Source organism: Pelodiscus sinensis, chromosome 2 (assembly GCF_049634645.1).
Source record: "Pelodiscus sinensis isolate JC-2024 chromosome 2, ASM4963464v1, whole genome shotgun sequence".
Classification (NCBI taxonomy): Eukaryota; Metazoa; Chordata; order Testudines; family Trionychidae; genus Pelodiscus; species Pelodiscus sinensis.
Window position 1 is genome coordinate 4,910,305 of NC_134712.1, and position 26,446 is coordinate 4,936,750.

The 26,446-nt window shown below is 51.0% G+C and overlaps 1 protein-coding gene across 11 annotated transcripts in view; it reads left to right on the forward strand.

Annotated features, from left to right (window-relative positions):
- The window catches only part of TSNARE1 (t-SNARE domain containing 1), a 731,183-nt gene that overhangs the window by 30,872 nt on the left and 673,865 nt on the right, over positions 1-26,446 (forward strand). For 4 of the 11 annotated variants that reach the window (XM_075920028.1, XM_075920024.1, XM_075920030.1 and 1 more), the window contains exon 1: positions 23,879-24,025. The exons of 2 other annotated variants lie outside the window; for them this stretch is intronic. The gene's annotated coding sequence lies outside the window, so the exon portion shown is untranslated. Of the gene's footprint in view, positions 1-23,877; positions 24,026-26,446 lie in introns of those variants that run through there. 5 more of the 11 variants (XM_075920033.1, XM_075920032.1, XM_075920034.1 and 2 more) reach the window with 4 other exon arrangements.

A 26,446-nucleotide genomic window follows, 5' to 3' on the forward strand; every position in this document is an offset into this window, starting at 1 on the left:
AGGATCACTTATGGCTTTGGACGTGCTTTATTGATGAGATGATTGACTCATTGCTGCCCAGGGTTTATTCTTCTAATCCAACAGTCCACTACCTCCAAAAAACGCAGGGTCAGCTCCTAGTTACACTGATGGAAATCGGGAGATGATTGTATCGACTTCACCGGAGTTAATTCAGATCTTCCCCAGCATAACGGAGAGCTGAATATGACCTACAGCCAGAATACAAACTTCCTGTCGCCAGTGAATCTCACCCGTGACGTATCAGAGTGGCCTGTGAATCACTCCTATGGGAGGTATGTATTGATACCATTGCCACATTTGATGAAAACATTTGTTTTGTGTCAAGATTTGATGGGCCATGGCCCAAGCCTCTTTTGGACTTTAAACAGTCTGAAATAAGGTTGTTTGGGGAATGCTTGGTGCTCTGCAGTCTGCCTTGACTGTTGGTATAACAACGTTTTATTCAACTGTTTGCACAGAACCGCAAGGTACAGATTATGCTGCAATGAGCTAACAGAGTTGCACTCTTTGAAGGACTCCCTGCCCACCATCATGTAGCCCTAACATTCAGAGGTAAAAGCCAAACCTGTGTTTCTTTAAGGGAGCATTCAGACGGGTATTTGCAAAGAAATGGAGAGGGGACAACTTCAGCATTCCTTGCAATTGACCATTTGGAATGTAAGCAATGGGACTGGAAAACAGCCTTGGTTAGCAACGTAAAAGCAGTTTTCTAATGGTGCAATTGGCCAATGAAGTCCAGAATCAAAAGGTTACATTCCGAAATACCTGGGGTTGGTTTAGCATCCTTCATTCAACCCGTGTGCAAAAGGGCACGACAGAACTGCTGTAAAAAACACCACTATCCCCTTAATGAATACGTGTGGATGGAGGCAGAAATGCAGAGGCAAAGGCAAAGAGCCGCATTTCTGCTGAGATTTGCACAGAAGCAGAGAGCTGGCTGAGCAGGCAGATGAGAGGAGCTGCAATGCAGGATGTTCTTGTGCCAGCAGAGGAGAGCTGTGGCCCTACTAGACGTCACTGAGTGGAGGATCAGTCCCATGCATTTGATGGACAATTGCCAACCTATCTTAAGAGCTGTAGTGACACTCCAGAAACAACCTGTCCTATTAGGGAACAACAAAAGAAGTAGCTTTGACAGCTTGCTGATAGTGTCGTGTTGCAACCGTATTAGTAGTCTGATGGGTTTGGTGCAGAAGATGTCACTTGTCCTTGGGACACCACTCACCAGAAGCATGAATTTAAGGCTCAAAGCTGCTATCTCCTTCCGGTCAATCTTATTTACTACATGTTGCTGTTTACCTTCTTCCCTGACTTCATTATATGGATTAATGGGCTGGAAGGGATCTTGAAAGCTCATCACTCTGCGGCAGGATTAAGTATACCCAGACTCTGTTCTTAAAAACCTCCTGTGAAGGGGATTCAGCCCCCCTCCCCCAAGGTATGTCCAAACAGCAACTTTATTTCGAAATAACTTAGTCCGTGTCTACACAGCAGGCAGTTAATTCGACATAATGTCGAAATACAGTCAAGCTGCAGGACTTCTAACTCCAACTCCTTGTAACCCTCATTGTAGGGGGAGTAAGAGAAGTCCAAGAAAGAGGGCTCTATTTTGAAAAGTGCTGTGTCGATGCTCCCAATTTCAAAATAAGCTATTTTGAAATAAGCTACGCAACTGATGTAGCTCCATTTGCGTAGCTTATTTCGAGTAAAGTCCTGGGCTACGTCTAGACTGGCATGATTTTCCGCAAATGCTTTTAACGGAAAAGTTTTCCGTTAAAAGCATTTTCGGAAAAGAGCGTCTAGATCGGCAAGGATGCTTTTCCGCAAAAGCACTTTTTGCGGAAAAGCGTCCGTGGCCAATCTAGACGCGCTTGCCCGCAAAAAAGCCCCGATCGCCATTTTCGCGATCGGGGCTTTTTTGCAGAAAACAAATCTCAGCTGTCTACACTGGCCCTTTTGCGCAAAAGTTTTGCGCAAAAGGGACTTTTGCCCGAATGGGAGCAGCATATATTTCCACAAAAAGCACTGATTTCTTACAGTAGGAAGTCAGTACTTTTGCGGAAATTCAAGCGGCCAGTGTAGACAGCTGGCAAGTTTTTCCGGAAAAGCGGCTGATTTTCCGGAAAAACTGGCCAGTCTAGACACAGCCCTGCAGTGTAGACACACCTCTAGAAGCCTATTCCAGAGCTTCAGATTGGAAGACTTCTCCTCATGAATCTCTTTTGCTTGCAGACTAAGCCCATTACCTCTTCTCCTACTTTCAGTGGACATGGAGAACAATTGATCACTGTCCTTTATGCAATAGCCCTTAACGTATTTGAAGACTGTTATCAGTACTCCCATACTCATCTTTTCTCAAGATGAGAAACATGCTCCGTTTTGTAACCTTTCCTCATAGGTCAAGTGTTCTAAACTTTTCAATATTTTTGTTGCCCTTCTCTGGACTTACTCCAGATTGTCCACATCTTTCCTACTACACAGGACAACTAGACTCCTGTTAACACATCCCAGAAAAATATTAGCCTTTTCATAACTGTATCACATTGTTGATTCGTATCAATTTGTGATCCAGTATAAACCCCAGATCCTTTTTAGAAGCACTACTGACTAGCCAGGTAGTCCAGATTTTGTAACTGTGCAATTGATTTCTCCTGACCGGTGCTGAATCAGAGAATTTGCCAAATCACGGGAGGTCAATGTTGTCTAGTGGCATCACCAACGCTTTCACTGCTTACTGGGTGCTTAGAAGACATTTAGGGTTACATTAGAGCTAAATAACAGCACAGAACACTGAAAGCCAGAACTGGTGGCTGTAAACAAACTTTATGGGACTGCGGGAAACTTGGCCACACCCATGATAAGTGGACATCTGGCTCATGCCGGACGACGGATGTTGCCAGACCAGAGAGTGCCAGGCTAGAGAGGTTCAGCCTATACTTTGCCTTTACTAAATTTCACTTTGTTGATTTCAGACCAATTCTCCAATTAGTCGATACCCTTTTGAATTCTAATCCTGTTCTCAAAAATACTAGGAGTTCCTCCCAGCTTGGAGTCATCTGCAGATTGTAGGAGTATACTTTCCACTCCGTTATTCAAAGCATTAGTTAAAATACTAAATAATACCAGACCCTGGGGAGCACACTGGACACCTCCCCCCCATTTTGACAGCAAACCACTGATAACTACTCTTTGATTACTACATTTCAGTTAGAGCACATTTCCCTATGCCATGTGGAAGCCATGTCAAAAGCCTTACTAAAATCAAGATATATCACATCTCCCACCCACCCTTATCCACACCCCTACATGTCCCTCCAGATGGAAGTTTTTCTGACCTCTCCGCCTGCATGGCTACAGAAGAGTCTGGTTTGCCATGTTTGTTTTACATAGTGATTGAGACGAATATGGTAACTATGCTTTTGTGGGATGGATACCAGGGTGACACAACAATTATGCCACCGACACTTCTAATCAATCTAAAGCAGCAGACCAATTACTAGTAGTTTGTGTTTATATTGCAAATTCCATCTTGGGATCACAGAGCAAGATGTAATCTAACAAAGCCACTCTAAAGCTTCAAGGTAAGATGATCTGATGCATTCTCAGCCTTTATGGAAAAGCCCCACAGAATTATTAAGGATTAAGTCAACTGGGTTCTACAGTAATTACACTAAAAAAAATCAATAGGATTTAACACTGAATTATTTCCTTTCAATAGTATTTTTAAACCAGACTGCAGCCAGGATATAGTTCTTTATTATTCTATAAAAGATTAGTCCATCATAGGGTTATCATTTCCTATTAAATCCTAAAGCCTTTTTCCCCCAGGAGGGCATGATGTGCTTTGTGGTGGGCCAAACGAATTGAAACACACCCGCTGACACAGACAAATTACAAAGGCTCTAGAGAGGCAATAAAGGCTGATTAAGGGCCAAGAGGTAACTTGAGCTGTGAGGAAAGGCTCGAGAAAGGGAATGAACAGAGATCAGCTAAAAGAAAACCAAGGGAGAATACGAGAATCCCTCTATAAATATTTGGAATGTGTCACCACTAAAGGATTATTATTTAAGGTGTTCATAAAGTGATTACTAAAATTAACGGGGTGGAACTGAACCAAGGGCAAGTCTAGTCTGAACATCAGAAAGAAGCCCCTAAAGATATGGTCAGCTGGAATGTAGCGTGGACGTTTCCTGGCTGGAGTTATTTAAAATGTAGGCACTGTTGCATGAATTCTCCTGTTCACACAGCACAGAAGAGACAGGACACCAGGGAATTCTCCCTCTCTCCTGTCCTAAACAGACGTGACAACATTGACTTCAACAGAATTGCACCTGCTCAGGATGAGGCTTCGAGCATGGGTGTTGAGTGAATGACAAGCTGGGGAAGGCAGGCCCCAACTCCGCCCCTGTCTGCCTGAGGCCCCGCCCCTTCTGCAAACTAACACCCCCTTCCAGAACCGAGCCTGTCTCCAACGGTTACTGCCCCCAGCCCCTCAATACCCCCAGGCCTCTTAGCCTCCCCACTCCCAAGGGGTGGTGAGGCCCCAGCCCTCATGGCAGCGGAGTAGCTGGGGAGTCACTTCACAGCTCTACTCCTCCCAGGTGGCCAAGAAGCGGTGCAGCTTGGCTACAGTCCTTGTCCTGCCGGGAGGCCGGGGTGCCAGGCAGTCATGCTGCGGTCCTGGCCGCCCAGAGCGTGGGCAGTTTTGGGGAAGGCAATGCTTTCCCGTGCCTATGTTACCTGCCATTCATGAATTAGATCAGGGGTGGGGAACCATTTTGGGATCAGGGGCCATTGACCCACAGAAAAATCAGTTGTGGGTCACACAGCGCAGTCTCCCCAATATTGGGGAGGGGGACCTGAGCCTCGGGGGCCAGATCCAGGTAAGCCCCCAGGCCTGAGGTTTCCCATCCCTGACTTAGAGCTCATGTATATAAAGATTACATTTTCAACAAGGCAGGATATCAGGCCACCCCACGTCTGTTGCTCTTTAAGGCTATGTCTACACTGGAGGCTTCTATCACAAGAACATGTTGCGCAAGGGTTCTTGTGCAAGAAGTCTTGCGCAAGAAAACATCCACACTGCCATGTGCACGCTGTGCTTTTGTGCAAGAGCTCCCATGGCAGTGTGGACGCTCTCTCGCGCAAGAAAGATCCGACGGCCATTTTAGCCATAGGGCTTTCTTGCGCAAGAAATCCCTGCCGAGCGTCTATACTGCCCTCTTGCGCAAGAGCTCCTGCGCAAGAGGGCTTACACCTGTCAAAAAAGAGTGTAGCTCTTGCACAAAGAGCCCCCTCTTACCACGCTGTACTGTAAATTTACTTGCGCAAGAGCAGACGGGCAGTGTAGACGCTCTGTGGATTCTTGCGCAAGAATGGCCATACTTGCGCAAGAAGCCGCGAGCGTAGACATAGCCTAACTGTCTATGTGGACCCTTCTGATAGCAATTCATTAACGCACTCAGCTTTTGTCTCATCTCAAAGAGGACTAAATTAACACACTGTTCGTGAGCATCAGCAGGGTCTCCATGAACAGTTAGTCCATGGCAGGCTCATGCAGGGTAAATTCATACCCCAGCTTGCCACAAACTAAATGTTCACAGAGACCAGACCAGCCTTAAGAGCAGAATTTTCAAAAGCACCTAAGTGTTTAAGGAGTTTAAATCTCATTTTCAAAAGTGGCTTCTGAGCTTGGAAGCATAAGTCTCGCCGAAAGTCTCCTATGTGCCCAAGGTACCCTTGAAAATAGGTCTGGGGCTCCTAGGACACTTCTGAAAATGTTGCCCTTAGCTATACCCTCATCACTGGAGTGAGCTGCTACAAACACAGAAGTAAGGTGACTTGCATGCTATCAACAGCTAAATATTCAGGACCCTCGGAGCACCACTTCTGAAAATGGGATGAATGACTAGTAGCTATTGCAAGCCCTGATGAGCTGATTCAATAATGAAAAAAAAGATTCATAATCATAACTGAAAATACACAGGCTCATGCCCGTGGAACTCTTCTGCCAGGTGAAGTTGGCAGCAAACAGGGCCAGGTATAATATCTAGGGGTTCCTTTTCAATAAAACAATACAGAACTGGTTTAAGCTCCCATCCAGTAACTTGGGGAAATTACACACTACCTGTAGGTACGTTTAATACCTTCCCCTCTTGCAAATACAGTCTGAGTGTAGAAAAGAAACTTTTAATGAAAGGAAGGAAATCACCCAATATATGTTTGGGAAAATGCTACAAGCAGGATTCGTAATCATAAAACAGGACCAGAGCATGTGGGGCAGGGCCTTCTCCCTCATGTTCCTCAGTTTTACAACCTAAAGTTCCTTTCCTGTGCCTCTCTGCGGTCCCCCACCACACCCCACTCATGGTGGTTGTCTTTGGCCAGTGAGAACCCAGGTGCAACTGTGTGAATTCACCTCCCACTTGGGTGGGGAGAGGGTGTTGTAAAAGACACTTTCATAGAGGCATAGGGTTGGAAGGGACCTTTGGAAGTCAGTGAGTCCAATCCCCTGCCCAAAGCAGGACCAATCCTAATTAAATCATCCCAGCCAGGGCTTTGTCAAGGCAGGACTTAAAAACCTCTAGGGATGGAGATTCCACCCCCTCCCTAGGGAACCCATCCCAGTGCTTCTCCTCCCTCCTACGGAAATAGTTTTTTTCTAATATCCAACCTAGACTTCCCACACTGCAACTTGAGACCATTGCTCCTTGTTCTGCCATCTGCCCCCCCTGAGAACAGTCTCTCTCCATCGTTTTTGGAATCCCCCTTCAGATAGTGAAAAGCTGCTATCAACGCCCCCCCCCCCTCCCCATTCTTCTCTTCTGCAGACTAAATAAGCCAAAATCCCTCAGCCTCTCCTCATAGGTCATGTTTTCCTGCCCCCTAATCATTTTGGTTGCCCCCTGCTGGACCCTCTCCAATGCATCCACACCCTTTCTGTAATGGGGGGCCCAGAGTTGGACACAATACTCCAGATGTGGCCTCACCAGTGCCAGATAAAGGGGAATAGTCACTTCTCTAGATCTGCTGGCAACGCTCCTCCTAATGCACCCTAATATGCCACTAGCCTCCTAGGCTAGAAGGGCACCCTGTTGACTCATATCCACACTCATCCTCTGCTTGCTGTGCCATTCGGAGCACTCATTTCTGGCTGGCATCCTGACAGCCACCGTTCCGTTCTGCCGGCTGCTTCGTCAGCCTCTCGTTCCTCCGCTACCCGCTCTGCCAGCCCACTGGCCACCCCACCGGCAGCTCCCCAGACACCTTCTCCTGCCATCTGCTTCTCCGCAGTGATCTCTGCTAGCCTGCCTCCTGGGATTCCGCCCAGCTCTTTGGGACTTTCCTCTCTTAGCGAAGGTCGGCTCTTAACGGGGGAACCTGAAGCAGGCTGGGCAGAAACGCTGTCCTGCCACAAGCGACATCAGCTCTAGTGAGCACTCAACAAAATGGAAGATTCATTTAAGACAGGCTAAGCACAGTTCTGCCCCCTTTTATTCCTACAGTGAAGACAACAACATTGATAACAACATTTCACCGCCCCTGCATTCAGTACTAACGTGATTTGTAACCCAACGCCAACCACAGCTGATCGCTTTGGGCAACACAGCTCTGTCTGCAGGATGTCTGGACAGAGTAGGGATGCTCATGTCAATACAGTTTGCCCCTGAAGTCTTTCCTCCTCCTCAGAGAGCTCATTCAGACTCTGCTTGCCCCAACATTATTTGCAAGTTCTTATTTTATGCATTTAGGCAGCTGCCGGCTAGCTGAGAAAATGTTCACACATCTCAATGGTTTCATCCAGAGTAATGATTTATGTTAAAATTCTCAATGGAAAGTGAACAAAGGGTTTGTTATCTCCTGTTTCGTTTTTATTTACTTTAACATTTATCACCTATTCAAGGAGCAGAAACAACACTGTGTGTCATAAATAAGCACAATCTGTTGAAGTGGCCACTTCTGCAAATTTGTTGTCTCTCAAACAATTGAATACGGGTGTATGCATAACTAGTAGGTTGGCAGAATCCCTCCTTATGACTTGAGTCTCATGGCTCCAAACCACTACTGTCAGGCTCCGGTGGTGAGCTATTTGTAACCCTTAGCCTTTTCATCTGTAATCTGCCGCTCAGATGTTCCCACAAACATGATTAGATGCGAAATTTTAAAATAATGTCAGCCCAAGGTTCAATCCTTGATTTGCCTACCGGTGATTTACTTAATTCAGCTTAAGAACCATGAATGACACAATGAGGGATGAAATTCACAGCGTTATTATATGATCAAACTAGAGCAAGTGTGCACGAAACCATTACAGTGTAACAACTTTGCATTTATACTCACATTCCGAGGATGTAACAACTTTAAGGAATGATCAGTCTCCTGAGGAAGGAATGGATACAGGAGCCTTCTTTTATGCTGTGTTTGATGGTGTATGGAGCTCCCCATAAATTTGGAACTCCCCAATTTATAGAAAATTTTGAAAGGCTAATCAACATTAAGTTTACCTTTTTATCATCTCTATTCTGCTACATATTTAGTCTTCCATACTCTGAAGGCCAAATACCTTTCTTCTTTGTTGCTATTAATATCAAATATACCTCGAATACGCATTTGCATCAGTGCAAATTCTGCAGTTTGCACAACATTTGTTAAAACTAATTAAAACAAAAATCAGAGAATCATAGAACCCTAGAACTGGAAGGGACCTTGAGAGATCATCAAGTCCAGTCCCCTGCCCTCACGATAGTAAAATATATTTACTACTAGCAGACTTATCAGATTGCCTGAGTTCTGCAGGGCAGGGGCTGGCAGTGTGTGTTAGGGGCGATGCAAGAGCTTGGGGATATGAGAGGGAAATGCAGGAGGGTGGGGGTAGGATGGAGGGTGCAAGAGTGAGGGTTGTGAGATGGGGGGGGGGGAGCTTAGGGCCAGCACAGGCCTTTTCTCTCCCTCCACCAGCTGCCAGGAACCTTTTGTCTCCCCCTCATCCACCAGGGGCATTTTCTCTCCTCCGCCCCCTCCAGCGCTGTGACCAAGGGCAGATGGAGAAAGGGCTTGGGGTAGGGAGGCTACTTACCTGAGGTGCTGACAGGCAAGATGGCAGAACTCCAGCCCTGCTGGCCACTCCCTCAGTGGTAAGACTGTCTCCAGTGGACAGTGCGTAGGAGAGTGCACCCCTGTGGGGTAGCTGCACCCATGGCCACTCTCAGTAACGTGTCCCACCAAACAGCCCCTCTCTTTCCATGTTATGGAAAATCATCCCTTTCCCAGGGCTCTGGGTTGTCCTGGCACAATGAAACCCTGACCTTGCATTAAGTTAGGAGAAGAGGAAGCTGCCTACCAAATTTGGTGGTCCTAGCTCTTACCATTTAGGAGGAGTTCTTGAGCAAACAGACTCACAGACAGACACACAGATGCAAACTTCTTACGTAGATACAGATATAGTGACAGACCTAAGTCAGCCGCCCGCCACACTCTAGTAGAAACAGGTATACAGGGCACTGGATAAGTGGTTTTCTCTTACCAGAGTAAACCACTAGGCTACATCTAGACTGGCATGATTTTCCGCAAATGCTTTTAACGGAAAAGTTTGCTGTTAAAAGCATTTTCGGAAAAGAGCGTCTAGATTGGCACGGACACTTTTCCGCAAAAGCACTTTTTGCGGAAAAGCGTCCGTGGCCAATCTAGACACGCTTTTGTGCAAAAAAGCCCCGATCGCCATTTTCGCGATTGGGGCTTTTTTTCAGAAAACAAATCTCAGCTGTCTACACTGGCCCTTTTGCACAAAAGGGACTTTTGCCCGAACAGGAGCAGCATAGTATTTCCGCAAGAAGCACTGATTTCAGACAGTAGAAAGTCAGTGCTTTTGTGGAAATTCAAGCGGCCAGTGTAGACAGCTGGCAAGTTTTTCCAGAAAAGCGGCTGATTTTCCGGAAAACCTGGCCAGTCTAGACACAGCCCCTAGAGCGTGCTGCAATAAAATGAAGGCAGGAAAACACCTGGGGCTAATTAACTGGCAAGTCACTCAACACCTGCAGCCAATTACAGCCAGTAGAGTTGCTTTAAAAGGCCTCCCCTAGGTAAGGAGAGGGGGAAGACAAAGAGTGAGGGACTGGAAGGAGAAAGGGAGGAACCAGAAGAAGCTGTGTGTGAGCTGAGAGCTGATTAACATGTACCCGGGGGAGACATTTTGGAGGGGTTGTTTGGGGAAGTGACTCAGGGAAAAAGCTGCCAAGTTGGAAGGAAAAACAACCTTGACTGCTGCTGCTACTTTAGGATCCCTGAGCTGCAATCTGGAGTAGTGGGTGGGCCTGAGTTCCCCTAAAATCTCCCCCCCCTGTGCCAACATAGAGCCTGCTCCAAGAAAGGAGACCAGGACTATCAGGGGGGTTACATCCCAAAACCACGGACTAGCCTGTGATGAGTATGGCTCACTAAACTGTGGACCCTGTCTCCTGTAAAGAGAAAGGGGCTGTGTATAGGACCACTGAGAGTCTGCCAGCAACACGAGACCCATGAGGCATGGCCAGAAATTTGCCACAATATATATATATATAGAGAGCAAGCTGTGACCCAAGGTTATGCCTTAAGTCACTTCTATTAATACCTCACTCAGGCCAACAAAGCCTAACTTTAACTAATATAAAGCCTAAAATGTAGCACTAAAGATGTGCTCTCTATCTGTATTTCAACACACGTTAAATAAGCACACAATACCCTCATGGTCTACACATCCACTGCCATGCGTGTATCTGTTTGACCCCTGCCTGTTGCCTCATGTCTGCCCTTCAGCTGTAAGATCTCTGGAGCAGGGTTTGCTGTCTTTGTACTTATCTATAGAGAACCTTGATCCAGGCTTGGAATGCCTAGCAATCGCCATAACAGAAATAACAAACCAACATCAGGACTAGTTTGTAAACAACTTGCAAAGAAAAAAACAGGCTCAGTTCACATCTGCAGTGAACAACCCAGCTTCTGGGTTTGAGAGCATCTAAACCTCCATAAACGTAGTGTATACGCTTAAGTTTCAATTACCTGGATTTTTTTTATTGTCCAATTGTTTACCAAGGCAGCCGGTACACATTCCTCTAACAAGTCCTGCTAGCATGGCTTCGCTCAAATTATGGCTCCTAATGATGTTTACAATTGTAAATATACATCATTGAAAGCAAAGTTCCTCACAGAGTTTTAATCCCCTTACCAGACTTTTCTCTCTTGCACGAGTGCAGATCTCATCACATGGTTTTCTTGTAATTTTTAGGATGGGCAGCAACCATTAATTCAAAGCTTAGTATGTGGGAGAAAATGAGTTGTTCAGTGAGTTTCTTGGCACTTACATTGGCAGAGTGCTACTTAATTTGTGTCCAATTTAGTTTTCCCACTTAGGGTGGCATGTAGGTTATTGGGTTGTTTTGGTTGTTGCTGCTGTTATTGAAACATCCAATGAAGCTACGTGCCAGGTATACACAAAGGTGTTTGAACCTATTCCACTCAGTCATTTTCAGAATCTGATACCATTGACAGGAAGGCTGCCCATGGAGTTCTGGGCTGTAGCACATCACTGCCTTCCTCCTCACCACACAGATTCTGCCTGCAGAAACTCAGGCCTTGACTACACTGAACAGAAGATTGCTACTGCTGCAATCAATCTTCCGGAGTTTGATTTAGTGAGTCTAGTTAAGACTTGCTAAATCGAACTCAGAAGGCAACCCTGCAGGCATCTGGTACTCCTGCTTTTGCGAGGAGCAAGGAAGCCAACCAGAGTGTTTGCTCCCATTGGCCTCCCTGCTGTGGGGACGCCTGGCTTAAGGTAAGGTGACTCCAGCGACATATTCTATGTAGCTGTAGTTGCGTACCTTAGCCAAGCTGCCAGGTCTAGTGTAGACCTGGCTTGAAACATCAATGCAGTACTCACACTTGCGCCAAGCAGAAGGCCACTTGGAACTAGTCAGAGAATTGTATACTTGGATCTGTAATCTTTGTAGCTGCTCTTGTATTAATGATAAGAAAGTGGCAGACACAGGCTGCTTCCATTATTTGCTTAATTGGGACCATTCTTTGTGGCTTCTGGAATACTTCTAAAACAGACCTGCCCTCAGCAAAATGAGAGCACTGTCTATTAACAACAGGCAGGGAGGAGGTGTAGGGAGAAACACACCTCTGGCCCTCAGGCAGGCAATATCTTGATGAGATGATCTCCCATCTTCACAAATTAGCACCTGGAGTCCCCAACCCAGACTGTTCCAATGGGTGAGGAGCTGTAGGAATATAGGAGTCTCTTCCCCAAAGGGCACACAATGGACAAAATATACTAGGGCTGTGTCTACACTGGGCCACTTATTCCGGAAAAGCAGCCACTTTTCCGGGATAACTTGCCAGCTGTCTACACTGGCCGCTTGCTTTTCCGGAAAAGCAATAACGATCTACTGTAAAATTGTCAGTGTTTTTCCGGAAAAACTATGCTGCTCCCGTTCGGGCAAAAGTCCTTTTCTGGAAAAACTGTTCCAGAAAAGGGCCAGTGTAGACAGCACAGTAGTCTTTTCCGCAAAAAAAGCCCCGATCGCAAAAATGAAGATCGGGGCTTTTTTCCGGAAAAGCGCGTCTACATTGGCCACAGACGCTTTTCCAGAAAAATTGCTTTTCCGGAAAAGCATCCTGCCAATGTAGACGCGCTTTTTCTGGAAATACTTATAATGGAAAACTGTTCCATTTTAAGCATTTCCGGGAAAGGATGCCAGTGCAGATGTAGCCTAGGGATGTAGTCTTGCTGCCATTTTGCAGATGAGAAGTCATAGAAATTTCAGCAGCCAGCCCCAACTCTCACCAAAAGTCTGTGGCAGAGCCAGGACTGGACTTCAATGTGTCAATGCCAGGAGAAAGAGGTAGGACTGAACAGACTGACAGTCTCCACGACCAATGAGGAGAAGACAGGCAGGCCAATGTGGGAATCAATGGCCTGCGACCCACCCAGGTGGAGAGCTGGAGCTGCCTGAGCCAAAGTAGCGCAGAGCTAAGGAGAGAGCAGCAGCCTGAGCTGAGCCCGGGAGAGAGACACAGGGGCCGGAAAACAGAGGAGCAGCGCTGAGTCAGAGGCAATAGAGCTGGGGAGCTAGAGCAGCCGGGAGCTGGAGCAGCCTGGAGCGAGAGCAGCACAGACCAACTGTGCCACTGAAGGGAGTTGAGGGGCCACATCTGGGATAGTGGGCCGCTGCTAAGGCTACAGCTGGGCATTGAGAGTGGCTGGGGAGAGCTGGGCAGCTCACGGGACATGTTGCCAGAGAAGAAGCCTGGATAATGGGGACACAAACCCAATGCGAAGGCCACTGCTGGGGAGAAGGGCTCCTGCCACCTAAAGCTTGGGGGCATGTAGTCACCACCAGAGCAGGTGTTCGACCCCCAGTTTCACTGCAGTGTAGCCAGGGCCTGGGAGAGAGGCCGGGGAGGTGAGGTATAAGCTGGGAACTTTTCTGAAGTGGCAAAGATTGCTGGATATGGTGCTTCCCAGGCTCATGGAGGGCCCTCATTCCTTTCCCCCTTTCCACTTTCCCCAGAGTTTTTCTCATCTGGTTGTTTAATAAGTTGTATTTTGTTTCAACGTTATGTCGTGATCAGTGGGCCCGTGAAGAGGCCAATGAGTAGACAGTAGCGCGGAATGTGGACATCCTAGCTCCTGTGCCACAACACAAAAGCCACCCAGGAATCCTGGGCCAAGCCTTATCAGGGTAACAAGGACTTCCACATGGGAGAATGGAAGAGAAGCCCTCAGGGTCAGGCCCCCAGGCCGTTAAAGGGAGTCGGAATGAGGACTTAGATCCTTTTGGCTACCTGTTTCCATCGGAGTGGAACAGAAGCCAGGAAAGTTCCCCACCACCGGGGGACCATTCCTCAGCTTGTAAACGTCCTGAGTCCCTAATGCGTTGGCCACAGGAGCATCTTTCCTGCTCAGCTGTGACAGAGACTCCAAACAGGGTTACCTGGCCAACACCGCCTCGGAGGGCGTTCAGTTGTTGGGAAGGAATTTGATACAACCAAAGCCAGAAGAAGCTCTTTGTGAATAAGAAATCCCAGCATGGGGATGGTTGTTCCGTTTCCGTATATTTCAAGACCCTGTGTGGCTTACTAGTGGTACCCTATGGGGGATACACACACTGGAAACAGTTTGGGTGCATCCTGGGGAAAAAATAATCTGAATTTCTAACTCTGCTTTCTCTTCTGATTTTTAAGCTCTTAGGTTTGGCAACTTTGTCTTTTGCTGACTGGCGAGAAATCCATCAGGGTTGCTGTGTCACTCTCTTAATCCATCCTCTGACTGCTTTTTGGAGAGCTGTGCATCGCACTCTCTGACTGGCAAACACAGACAATTTTAGCGTAGTATACATTTACTCTGATGCCGCACGCTCCTGACAGGGGAGGAGACTTTGTGCGTGCACCTGGACCCAGGTCAGAATTGGCCTGGGGGCGAGGAATGGCAGGGTGGCTGCAGGCCGGATCCACCAGCTTAGTGGGCTAGATCCAGTCTGCAGAGTCTGCCTTGCTTGCCCCTGGGTTAAAGGGCCCCCTTACAGATTCATGTGTGCAACCATTCTGGATGTTATTCTCTGCCTCCTGAAAAAAGCCGTCATAGCTCTCAGTCTGTATAGTACAGTGATAGAAATGTAGCCGTGTTAGTCTGGGGTAGTTGAAGCAAAATGCAGGACAATGTAGCACTTTAAAGACTAACAAGATGGTTTATTAGATGATGAGCTTTCGTGGGCCAGACCCACTTTGATCTGAGGAAGTGGGTCTGGCCCACGAAAGCTCATAATCTAATAAACCATCTTGTTAGTCTTTAAAGTGCTACATTGTCCTGCATTTTGCTTCTGTATAGTACAGAATGGAGGAGTCTCAAATCAGTGGGTGAAACGAATCAGCTGCTCACTCTGTTTTTTTATCCCCCTTCAATAAATGTAGTAATTTGGACACTTTATGGCCTCAGTAAGTCTTGGTAATAACAAGTTTCAGCCTGTAATGGGGCTAGGCCCTAAGGCCAAAAGGACCATAGAGAAGTCCTCCTGGAGGCTAGAGTGTCTGGTTCTTCCACAGCCAATCAGGAGCCAGGAGAGACTACAAAAGGAGCTGCAGCACCAGAGGCAGCTGGATTGCAGCCCAGACCTGGAAGGGAGAAGGTCAAGGGGGTTGGTTGGACCGACCAAAGACAGCTCAGAGTGGGGCACTGTTAGAACACTGTCTGCAGAAGGAGAAGCCACTCGCATACAGAGTGGAGGTATAGATTGAGACTGGCCTTAGAGAGACACTCTACAGAGAGTACCAGGATGGGCCCCTCTTAGAGGTCCGCTCCAGAAGGGGTTTGTGACTGCACACGAGGCTGAAGGGCTGAGTAGCCTCAAGGCTTTTAAGACGTAGGCAATGCTGGAACCCGCACATGGCCAAATGGGGGTGCTCCTGTGTGGTGAGTGCCGACCCTGTTACGCATCCATAACATGTGAAAAGTACTTTTAGTTCCTTGGAAAAGTGCTGTAGCTGTATACAGAGTATTATTCCTGCATTATTAATTAACCCAATTATTGATGAAATAGCGTTATTTCATGCACAGAACCAGCAAGATGCACACACTGCAATCCAAAACTATTACATTATCATCATCTTCGTGTGACTCTCATATTTCCTTTCCTCTAACACCCACGGTCTGTTGTATCTTATGTAAGGACTGTGTCATGTATTGCTACACGCACACTTATAATAGCACTTTGGTTTTTATGTATTCTCACGAGGCTTGGATGGAAAGTAAACCCTACTTGTTTTGAACATCACTAGTGCCTGGCTTGAATTTGGCATGTTGCTTTTTTTGATCTCAGACCAGGTCTGCTCTGTCAAATTCCTGGTCCAGTTTGGACAATGTCACAGTCATAGCATTTTGAAAATCCTAAATGTCATGATTTCAGCTATTTAACTCTGAAATTTCACAGCGATGTAATGGAAGAGGGCCTGGCCCCAAAAGGAACTGGGGTAGGTTGGGGGTCACAAAGTTATTGCAGGAGGGGTGTAGTAGTACTGCCACCCTTACTTCTGCATTGCTGATGGTAGAGGCACTGCTTTCAGAGCCGGGTACCTGGAGAGCAGTGGCTGCTGGCCTGGAGCCCAGCTCTGAAGGCACAGAAGGAAAGATGGCATGATATGGTATTGCCATCCTTTTGCACTGCAGCCTGCAAAGCTAGGCCATCCATCAAAAGCTGCCACACTCTGGCCACCCAGCTCTGAAGGTAGCAGCACAGCAGAAAGGATGACATGGTATGGCATTGCCTCCCTTACGTCTGTCATGCTGCTGGCAGGACACAGCCTTCAGAGCCGGGCGTTCGGCCAACAGTGGCAGCCACCCAGTTTTGAAAGCACCACAGAAATAAGAGAGACAATACAGGTGGAACTTCCCTGATCCGGCACCCTCAGGAAGCTGGCCTCCCAGCCGGTTTCTCCTCTAGCCCTCTGCCACTGGCCCCTGTCGGCTCTCAGGGCTCCTAGTCAACAGAACCTTCACTAACACTGTACTAGGAGCCCTCTAAACAACCTTGTGACTCCCTTTTGGGTCAGGCCCCCCAATTTGAGTAACGCTGGTCTCTGCTGTGAAACCTGCATAGTATAAGGTAAAAGCACACAAAACAGCAGATTTCATGGGGTGAGACCAGATTTCAGGGTCCCTGAGATGTTTTTCAAGGCTGTGAATTTGGTAGGGCCCTACCTATAACCAAAAAAAAAAATCCACACTCCTCAGCCATGTAGTTATACTGACCTATCTTCCTGTGAGAGCATCTCCTGTGGTCCTAGCTACTGCCTTTTGGGGAGGTGGATTGACTATGCCACCAGAATATGCTTTTCTGTTGACATAGCAGACAGGGTGCAGCTAAATCATTGTAGCACTTTGTGGGCATGTCTACACTAGGAAATTACTTTGAAATAACTTATTTCGAAATAATATCTCCCGAAATAGCGTGTTCACGCTACAGCGAAGCCTTGAAATTAGTCCAAGCAGGTTCCCTTAATGTAGACGTGCTCCCTTGGCTTAGACCCCAGGAAGCACTGGGGAGTAATTACACTGAATGACTCTAGGGAGGAGGTATTTTGAAATAGCAGTAGAGGAGAGTCCACACTCATGCTATTTCGAAATAGCTATTTTGATATAAGCGTTATTCCTCATGACAAGCAGGAGTTATTTCAAAATAACTAGCCCCATATTTCGAAATAATGGGCTGGGTAGTAAGGGGAGTTATTTTGAAATAACTCTCTAGTGTCGACCGGGACTATGGGAAGACAAACCCTTAAGCCAGGGGTGGGCAATAATTTTCACAGGGGGGCCACTGAATGAATTTTGCTACGTGGTCACAGGCCGGCTCCATTTCTGGAAGGGGCGGGGCCTGGGATAGAAGGGGCGGGGCCTGGCATAGACAGGGCGGTGCCTGGGGATTAGCCTCCTCCCAGAGTTGTCTGGGCCTGGAGGCTTTAAATTAAAAACACAGCAAAGGGCTTGTGGCTCCTGACCCCACTGCTACCGCCAGGGCCGGCTCTAGGCACCAGCAAATCAAGCACGTGCTTGGGGAGGCACATTTCCAGGGGCGGCATTTCCAGGTAAGCAGCTGCCCCCGGCAATGCCCGGCCCCGCCCTGCTGATTTTAAAGGGCCGCTGGAGCTCGACTCTGGCTGCATGTCCCCGGGAGCTGGCTGCGGAGTGCGGCACGGCCAGGCTCCACCTCGCCCCGCCGGCTCCAGTCCTGTTGCAGCTCTAGACCTTCTGCGACCCCAGGCCCCTTCGCCGGCGAGAGACCGCTCCCTGCCGGCCGCCCAGCTCGCTGAGCCCGCCCCGCCCCTCTCTGGCTCCGTGCTGCCCATTCCCTGCGCCCCTGCACCCCAGTCCCCCTGCTCTCCCTGTTCTCTACGACTCTCTGGCTCTGTGCCGCCCTTGCACCCCGCACTCTGCTCCTCCCGATCTCTGCGCCCCTCTGGCTCTGTGCTGTCCGTTCCCTGCACCACCCCTGCACCCCGTACCCCTCTGGCTCTGTGCCCCCTCTGCACCCCGCAGCCCCTTTTCCCTGCGCCCCCTAGGTCTGTGCCCCCCATTCCTCGCACTGCCCCTGAACCCTGATCCCTCTGCCCCTCCCGTTCCCCGCGTCACATTCCCCGTGCCTCCCCTGTACCCCGCATCCTGCTCCCCCCAATCCCTGCGTCCCTCTGGCTCGGTACCTCCCATTCCCCGCGCTACCCCTGTACCCCCCCACACTGTTCCCCGCGCCCCTCTGGCTCTGAGCACTCCAGTCTCCCTGCTTCCTCCAGTCCCCATGGTGAACCCTGCTCCGCCTGGTCCCCATGCCCCTCTGGCTCTGCGCTGTCTCTGCACCCTGCTCCTCCTGTGGGTCGGGAGTGAGGGGTGCTTGCCTATAAGGAGGGGCATGATAGGGCAGGGTAAAGGCTGTTGTGACCCAGCAGCCAGTGAAAGGGGAGGGGGAGTTTACTTGACGCGCCTTTGCCTTTATAGAAAAAAAATAATTTAAATTATATTTGTTATTTATAGGGCTAAAATGCCGGGACAAAAACGAAAACAAACAAACAAAAATTGCAAAGTGCAAACATGTGTAAAAGCCAACACAAAAAGGGGGCGTCCAAACATATTTTGCTTGGGGCAGCAAAAAACCTACCGCCGGCTACCCCGTTGCCTGGCAGCCGCCCAGGGTTGCTGTGGCTATTTAAAAGATTTGCGGCTCCGGCCCCTGCCAGGTAGTGCCGCAACTGGGAGCTGGGACCCATTTAAATAGGATCCTACTGTCTGAGCCATGCCTGGAAATTCGGTGGCATGGGCAGGAGGATATAAATAGAAAGCAGCCCGATGTGGTCTGTGGGCTGGATCAAACTGTTAAGAGGCCCGAATCCAGCCCCCAGGCCACACCTTGCCCCGCCCTGCGTTAAGCTGTATTTTTCGTGGGACAAAAAGAGAACAGCAAAAAACAGAACAGGCTACCAGGTCAGAGGCATTTTCACACTGCAAGCAGGACAGCAGCGTTTTGTTATCAGTGCATTTGAATGGCTTTTTTCCTAAGGGATTCTCCGCAATGTCCGCACCAATAAATGATTTATCAATGCAGCAAAAGATCAAGGAAACAACTGTGACTGGGGTTTGGCGCTGTAATATCTTGAAGTTTATGAAGGCTGTGGTGGCCCCTCCACCCTTTTAAAACTTTTCTGGCAGCGCTATCTGTGCAGCATTACATTTCTGAAAAAGCAGCCGGCTTGACAACCCCTTGTTAAAATGAAATGTTGTTTAAAGGCCCTACCAAGAAAATCCCTCCTTATAACTCACTTCTTCCACAAAGTCAGCCAGTGCTTCAGTAAAACAGCTGTCACCCATCCAATAAAAAACAAACAAAAAAAGATCCAGCTATGAGCTAAGATGGCGTTATCCCTTGGGTCACCAAGTGCATCGTGTGCCTGAATTGAATTGTCAAGCCGTTTAGATTGTTGGTTGGGATTGTGTTTTTCTGCGCTTTGTACAGAAGCGAGCACACCATGAGCACTTTAGTAATAATGCAGTGAATTTTATTTTGTTTCTGGTGGCATCCGTCATGTGCTAAGGGCAGCAAAAGCACAAAAAAGGCACATTCTCTTACCCTAAGTGTTCACATTGCTTTTATAAGGTGACGAAAAGTCCTGTGGCACCTTATAGACTAACACAGTGGTTCCCAACCAGGGTTCCGCAGATCATCGTCTGGGGTTCCACGAGAAATCATGGAATAAATAAATAAATAAAAATTCTTACAATGTAAGCTGACACATATATAAAAACAGCTCTTTACAAATAATAATAACAAATAATAATAGAGATGTAGCCGTGTTAGTCTGGTCTAGGTGAAACAAAAGACAGGACTATGTAGCACTTTAAAGACTAACAAGATGGTTTATTAAGTGATGAGCATTCGTGGGCCAGACCCACTTCCTGAGATCAAATTGTGGAAGAAAATTGGCATGACCATATATACCAAATGGATACAATCAAAAAAAGGACAAATCAAATTTCAGAACAGAAGGGGGATGAAGGGAGTGAGGTTAATGTCTGTGAGCTAATGATATTAGAGGTGATAACTGGGGAATCTATCTTTGTAATGGGTAGGTAATTAGCATCTTTGTTGAGACCCAGGCATAAAGTGTCAAATTTAAGCATGAATGACAGTTCAGAGGTTTCTCTTTCAAGTCTTGTGTTAAAATGTCTTTGAAGCAGGATGCAGGTAATCAAGTCGTTGAGACAATGCCCTTTCTGGTTGAAATGGCAAGAAACTGTTTTTTCTTTGTGATACTGTCTGATATCTGTTTTGTGTGCATTGATTCTTTGGCGAAGTGTCTGAGACATTTGTCCAATGTACATAGCAGACGGACACTGTCGGCACATGATAGCATAAATTATATTTCTGGATGACCAGGAATATGTGTTCTTGATCTTATAACTCAATTGGTTAGGTCCAATAATAGTGTCAGCAGAGTAAATATGTGAACAAAGCTGGCAACAGGGTTTGTTGTAAGGGAAAATTCCAGTGTGGTATGTCCTGTGGTTGTTGGTAAGAATCATCTTGAGGTTAGGTGGTTGTCTATAGGAGACGATGGGTCTGTCTTCCAGAGCCTCTCGGAGTATAGGTTGTAGTTTATTGATAATGTGTTGGACGGGTTTAAGTTGGGGGCTATAGGTGATGACAAGTGGTGTTCTATTGTTGGTTTTCTTGGGTCTGTCTTGAAGTAGATGGTTTCTGGGTATTCGTCTGGCTCTTTCAATTTGTTTTTTTATTTCTCAGGGTGGGTAATTGAGGTTTATAAATGAATTTACAAATTTACAAATAAATTTTCTTGACAATAATTTAGCAATAATTGAGTTGCGCTCCCCGCTGCCAACTTTTTCTGGCCAACCAACTTTTTCTGGCCAACTTACTTTCATATGTAGGGGTTCCTCGGAATATGAAAAAATATTTTGGTGTTCTTCCGTGGGAAAAAGGTTGGGAATCACTGGACTAACAGATTTATTGGAACATAAGCTTTCGTGGGCAAAGACCCACTTTGTCAGATGCATCTGAGGAAGTGGGTCTTTGCCTACGAAAGCTTATGTTCCAATAAATCTGTTAGTCTATAAGGTGCCACAGGACTCCTCGTTGCCTTTGCAGATTCAGACTAACATGGCTACCCCTCTGATACTTGACTGCTATTATAAGTAACTTCACAACACCTGCAATGATCAAAACTGGACTGACTTTTCTTCTTTCTGCAGTCTGTTTGCTTTTTTGCACCTCTGTCCACCTAAAGCAGTTAGTTTTGCTTTAGGGGCATCATATATCTGAAGGTAGTGTCACAGGCCAGTAACAGCACTTTTCAAGGCTGGAAGTTAACCCTCCATCTGTTGAAATTTAAACCTTAAGAAACTGTTTCACATCACTAGTTTTTGCTAAGCATTTCAGAGACTAATGCAGATTTGGGGTTTGCAGTTCAGGTTTGCAAGCAGGCATTTGCAGGCGGTGTGTCATCCTCACTGAGTATAGAGCCTTGTTTCTTAAACTGTGTTCTCACAGGTATGCCGTGACCATTTGATGAAAAATAATGGCCGCTAGAGCTGTTGAGATGCAGCGGGTGATGCGTAGGGTTGCTAGGTGTCCGGTATGCACCCAGCCCGGTATTTTTGCCTCCTGTCCGGTAAAAAAATTCAGAGAATATTGGACACCTGACATGTCCGGTATTCTCTGAATTTTTCCCCGGCCAGGAGGGAAAATGCCGGGCACCTGGCAACCCTACAAACACTCAGCGCCTGGCCTCCCCCCCAGCTCCCAACACTCCCAGCCCCCATGCTTACATGCTGTGTTGTTTTAATTTTTTAAATTTATTTTTTTTGGATTAATAAGTCCTTTTTTTTTTGCTCAACAACTTTGGTGTCCCACCCCCTTTTTTTCCTCTTCAGCAGAATTTTTTCCTGGTGTTTTTTTTTTTGGGATGGCGGTGGGGGTTTGGTATTTTTGTTCCAACCATCTGGTAACCCTAGTGGTGCGAAGGGCAGAAGAGGGGAGCGAGTGGTGACGCAGGGGGTTGGTGTGTGTGTGTTTGTGTGTGTGTGTGTGTGGTTTCTTTCTACAGGCAGTCCCCGGGTTACGTACAAGATAGGGACTGTAGGTTTGTTCTTAAGTTGAATTTGTATGTAAGTCGGAACTGGTACATATTGTAGGGGAAACTCTAGCCAAACATTTCTCCAGAGCTCAGTTTTATTCTCCCACACCTCACTTCCCTCAGTCCTTTATTCTCAAGCTGAGGTGTCTGCTGAGAAAAGCCGCTCTGCATCTCCCTGGTCTGCTCGGGGGGGGGGGGGGTTATGCTAGCTTCCCATCTCCCTGGTCTGCTGGGGGGGGGTGCTAGCTTCCCATCTCCCTGGTCTGCTGGGGGGGGGGGGGTGCTAGCTTCCCGTCTCCCTGGTCTGCTGGGGGGGGGGGGTGCTAGCTTCACGTCTCCCTGGTCTGCTGGGGGGGGGGGTGCTAGCTTCCCATCTCCCTGGTCAGCTGGGGGGCGGGGGTGCTAGCTTCACGTCTCCCTGGTCTGCTGGGGGGCGGGGGTGCTAGCTTCACGTCTCCCTGGTCTGCTGGGGGGGGGGTGCTAGCTTCACGTCTCCCTGGTCTGCTGGGGGGGGGGTGCTAGCTTCGCGTCTCCCTGGTCTGCTGGGGGGGCGCAGCTAGTGCGGGGTTGCCTCACCCCGTTTGTAAGTAGGGATCCGATGTAAGTCAGATCCATGTAACCCGGAGACTGCCTGTACTTAAGTATCATTGGGCAGTGAGCAAATACTGTCCTCTGGTATTCAAGGCGTGTGTGTGTGGGGGGGGTGTGTGTGGGTGGGTGTGTGTGTGTGTGTGGGGGGTGTGTGGGGGGTGTGTGTGTGGGTGTGGGGGAGTGTGTGTGTGGGGGGTGTGTGTGTGGGTGAGTGTGTGTGGGGGGGTGTGTGTGTGTGGGTGTGGGGGAGTGTGTGGGGGAGTGTGTGTGGGGGAGTGTGTGTGTGTGGGGGTGTGTGTGTGGGGGGGTGTGGGTGTGGGGGTGTGGGTGTGTGTGTGTGGGGGGGTGTGGGTGTGTGTGTGGGGGGTGTGTGTGTGGGGTGGGTGTGTGTGGGGGTGTGTGTGTGGGGGGGGGTGTGTGTGGGTGTGGGGGAGTGTGTGGGGGAGTGTGTGTGGGGGAGTGTGTGTGTGGGGGGGTGTGGGTGTGTGTGTGGGGGGGTGTGGGTGTGTGTGGGGGGGTGTGTGTGTGTGTGTGTGTGGGGGGGGGGGTGTGTGGGGGTGTGTGTGTGTGTGGGGGTGTGTGTGTGTGTGTGGGGGGGGTGTGTGTGGGTGTGGGGGAGTGTGTGGGGGAGTGTGTGTGGGGGAGTGTGTGTGTGGGGGGGTGTGGGTGTGTGTGTGGGGGGGTGTGGGTGTGTGTGTGTGTGTGGGGGTGTGTGTGTGGTGTGTGTGTGGGGGTGTGTGTGTGTGGGGGGGGTGTGTGGGGTGTGTGTGTGTGTGGGGGTGTGTGTGTGTGTGTGGGGGGGGGGGGGGTGTTCCCGGCTCATAGACAGTTTAAGAAAGGCTGGTGCAGAGCGTGTCCTAGCCAAGCCCGGGCAGGGCTGTGGGGCAACCCGGCAGGGGAGGAGGAGCAGGTCGGGGTATGAATGAGGGGGGGGGGCACCGGGCACCCACTGGTCGGGGGGGGGGGAGCCAGGGTGGATCGGGGCCGCGTGCGGGGGAAGCGGGGCGGGATCAGCAGGGGGCGGGGCGGGGAACGAAGCAGGGTCCCGAGGCGGCAGGAGCGGAGCCGGAGCCGCAGCGGCGTAGAACTCCCTGCGGGCGGGGGAGGAGCCGGAGCCAGGCCAGAGACCGGAAGTGCCGCCCGCGCGGTGCGCGCTGGGAGATGTAGTTTGGCGGGGCCGGGGCGGGGCGGCCGCGCGGTCACGTGATGTTTGGGTTCTCCCCGGCGCGGCCCCCAGTTGCAGGTGAGCTGCGCGCGGCGGGGGCGCCCGGCCCGGCCTCGGGCCTGTGAGGGCCCCGCGGGGGAGCAGGGGCGCGAGCGGCGGCTCCCGCTGCATAGACGGGGGGGCCCTGTGCGCGGGGGGTGTGTGGGGTGAGGGGCGGGGGGGCCCTGTGCGCGGGGGGGGGTGTGGGGTGAGGGGCGGGGGGGGGTCCCTGTGTGCAGAGAAGGGGGGTGTGGGGTGAGGGGCGGGGGGGGGTCCCTGTGTGCAGAGAAGGGGGGTGAGGGGCGGGGGGGTCCCTGTGTGCAGAGAAGGGGGGTGAGGGGCGGGGGGGTCCCTGTGTGCAGAGAAGGGGGGTGAGGGGCGGGGGGGTCCCTGTGTGCAGAGAAGGGGGGTGTGGGGTGAGGGGCGGGGGGGGTCCCTGTGTGCAGAGAAGGGGGGTGAGGGGTGAGGGGCGGGGGGGTCCCTGTGTGCAGAGAAGGGGGGTGTGGGGTGAGGGGCGGGGGGGTCCCTGTGTGCAGAGAAGGGGGGTGTGGGGTGAGGGGCGGGGGGGGGGGCCCTGTGTGCAGAGAAGGGGGTTGTGGGGGTGAGGGGCGGGGGGGTCCCTGTGTGCAGAGAAAGGGGGTGTGGGGTGAGGGGCGGGGGGGGTCCCTGTGTGCAGAGATGGGGGGTGTGGGGTGAGGGGCGGGGGGGGGTCCCTGTGTGCAGAGAAGGGGGGTGTGGGGTGAGGGGCGGGGGGGGGTCCCTGTGTGCAGAGAAGGGGGGTGTGGGGTGAGGGGCGGGGGGGGGTCCCTGTGTGCAGAGAAAGGGGGTGTGGGGTGAGGGGCGGGGGGGTCCCTGTGTGCAGAGAAGGGGGGTGGGGTGAGGGGCGGGGGGGGGTCCCTGTGTGCAGAGAAGGGGGGTGGGGTGAGGGGCGGGGGGGTCATTGTGCGCGGGGGGGTGTGTGGGGTGAGGGGTGGGGGGGGTCCCTGTGTGCAGAGAAGGGGGGTGTGGGGTGAGGGGCGGGGGGGTCCCTGTGTGCAGAGAAGGGGGGTGTGGGGTGAGGGGCGGGGGGGGGTCCCTGTGTGCAGAGAAGGGGGGTGTGGGGTGAGGGGCGGGGGGGGGTCCCTGTGTGCAGAGAAAGGGGGTGTGGGGTGAGGGGCGGGGGGGTCCCTGTGTGCAGAGAAGGGGGGTGGGGTGAGGGGCGGGGGGGGGTCCCTGTGTGCAGAGAAGGGGGGTGGGGTGAGGGGCGGGGGGGTCATTGTGCGCGGGGGGGTGTGTGGGGTGAGGGGCGGGGGGGCCCTGTGCGCGGGGGGGGTGTGGGGTGAGGGGCGGGGGGGGGTCCCTGTGTGCAGAGAAAGGGGGTGTGGGGTGAGGGGCGGGGGCGGGGTCCCTGTGTGCAGAGAAGGGGGGTGTGGGGTGAGGGGCGGGGGGGCTCCCTGTGTGCAGAGAAGGGGGGTGTGGGGTGAGGGGCGGGGGGGGTCCCTGTGTGCAGAGAAAGGGGGTGTGGGGTGAGGTGCGGGGGGGGGTCCCTGTGTGCAGAGAAGGGGGGTGTGGGGTGAGGGGCGGGGGGGGTCCCTGTGTGCAGAGAAGGGGGGTGTGGGGTGAGGGGCGGGGGGGGACCCTGTGTGCAGAGAAGGGGGGTGTGGGGTGAGGGGCGGGGGGGGTCCCTGTGTGCAGAGAAGGGGGGTGTCGGGTGAGGGGCGGGGGTGGTCCCTGTGTGCAGAGAAGGGGGGTGTCGGGTGAGGGGCGGGGGGGTCCCTGTGTGCAGAGAAGGGGGGTGTGGGGTAAGGGGCGGGGGTGTGGGGTGAGGGGCGGTGGGGCCCCTGTGTGCAGAGAAGGGGGGTGTGGGGTGAGGGGCGGGGGGCCCCTGTGTGCAGAGAAGGGGGGTGTGGGGTGAGGGGCGGGGGGGGGTCCCTGTGTGCAGAGAAGGGGGATGTCGGGTGAGGGGCGGGGAGGGTCCCTGTGTGCAGAGAAGGGGGGTGTCGGGTGAGGGGCGGGGGGGTCCCTGTGTGCAGAGAAGGGGGGTGTGGGGTGAGGGGCGGGGGGGGTCCCTGTGTGCAGAGAAGGGGGGTGTGGGGTGAGGGGCGGGGGGGTCCCTGTGTGCAGAGAAGGGGGGTGTGGGGTGAGGGGCGGAGGGTCCCTGTGTGCAGAGAAGGGGGGTGTCGGGTGAGGGGCGGGGGGGGTCTCTGTGTGCAGAGAAGGGGGGTGTTGGGTGAGGGGCGGGGGTGAGGGGCGGGGGTGGCCCTGTTCGCTGAGGGGGGTGTGTGGAGTGAGGGACGGGGTGGGGGTCCCTGTGTGTAGAGAAGAGGGGTGTTGAGTGAGGGACGGGGTTCCCTGTGTGCAGAGAAGGGGGGGGTCCCTGTGTGCAGAGGAGGGGGGGGGTTGGGTGAGGAATGAGGGGGTCCCTGTGTGCAGAGGAGGGGGGTGTCGGGTGAGGGACGGGGTGGGGGTCCCTGTGTGTAG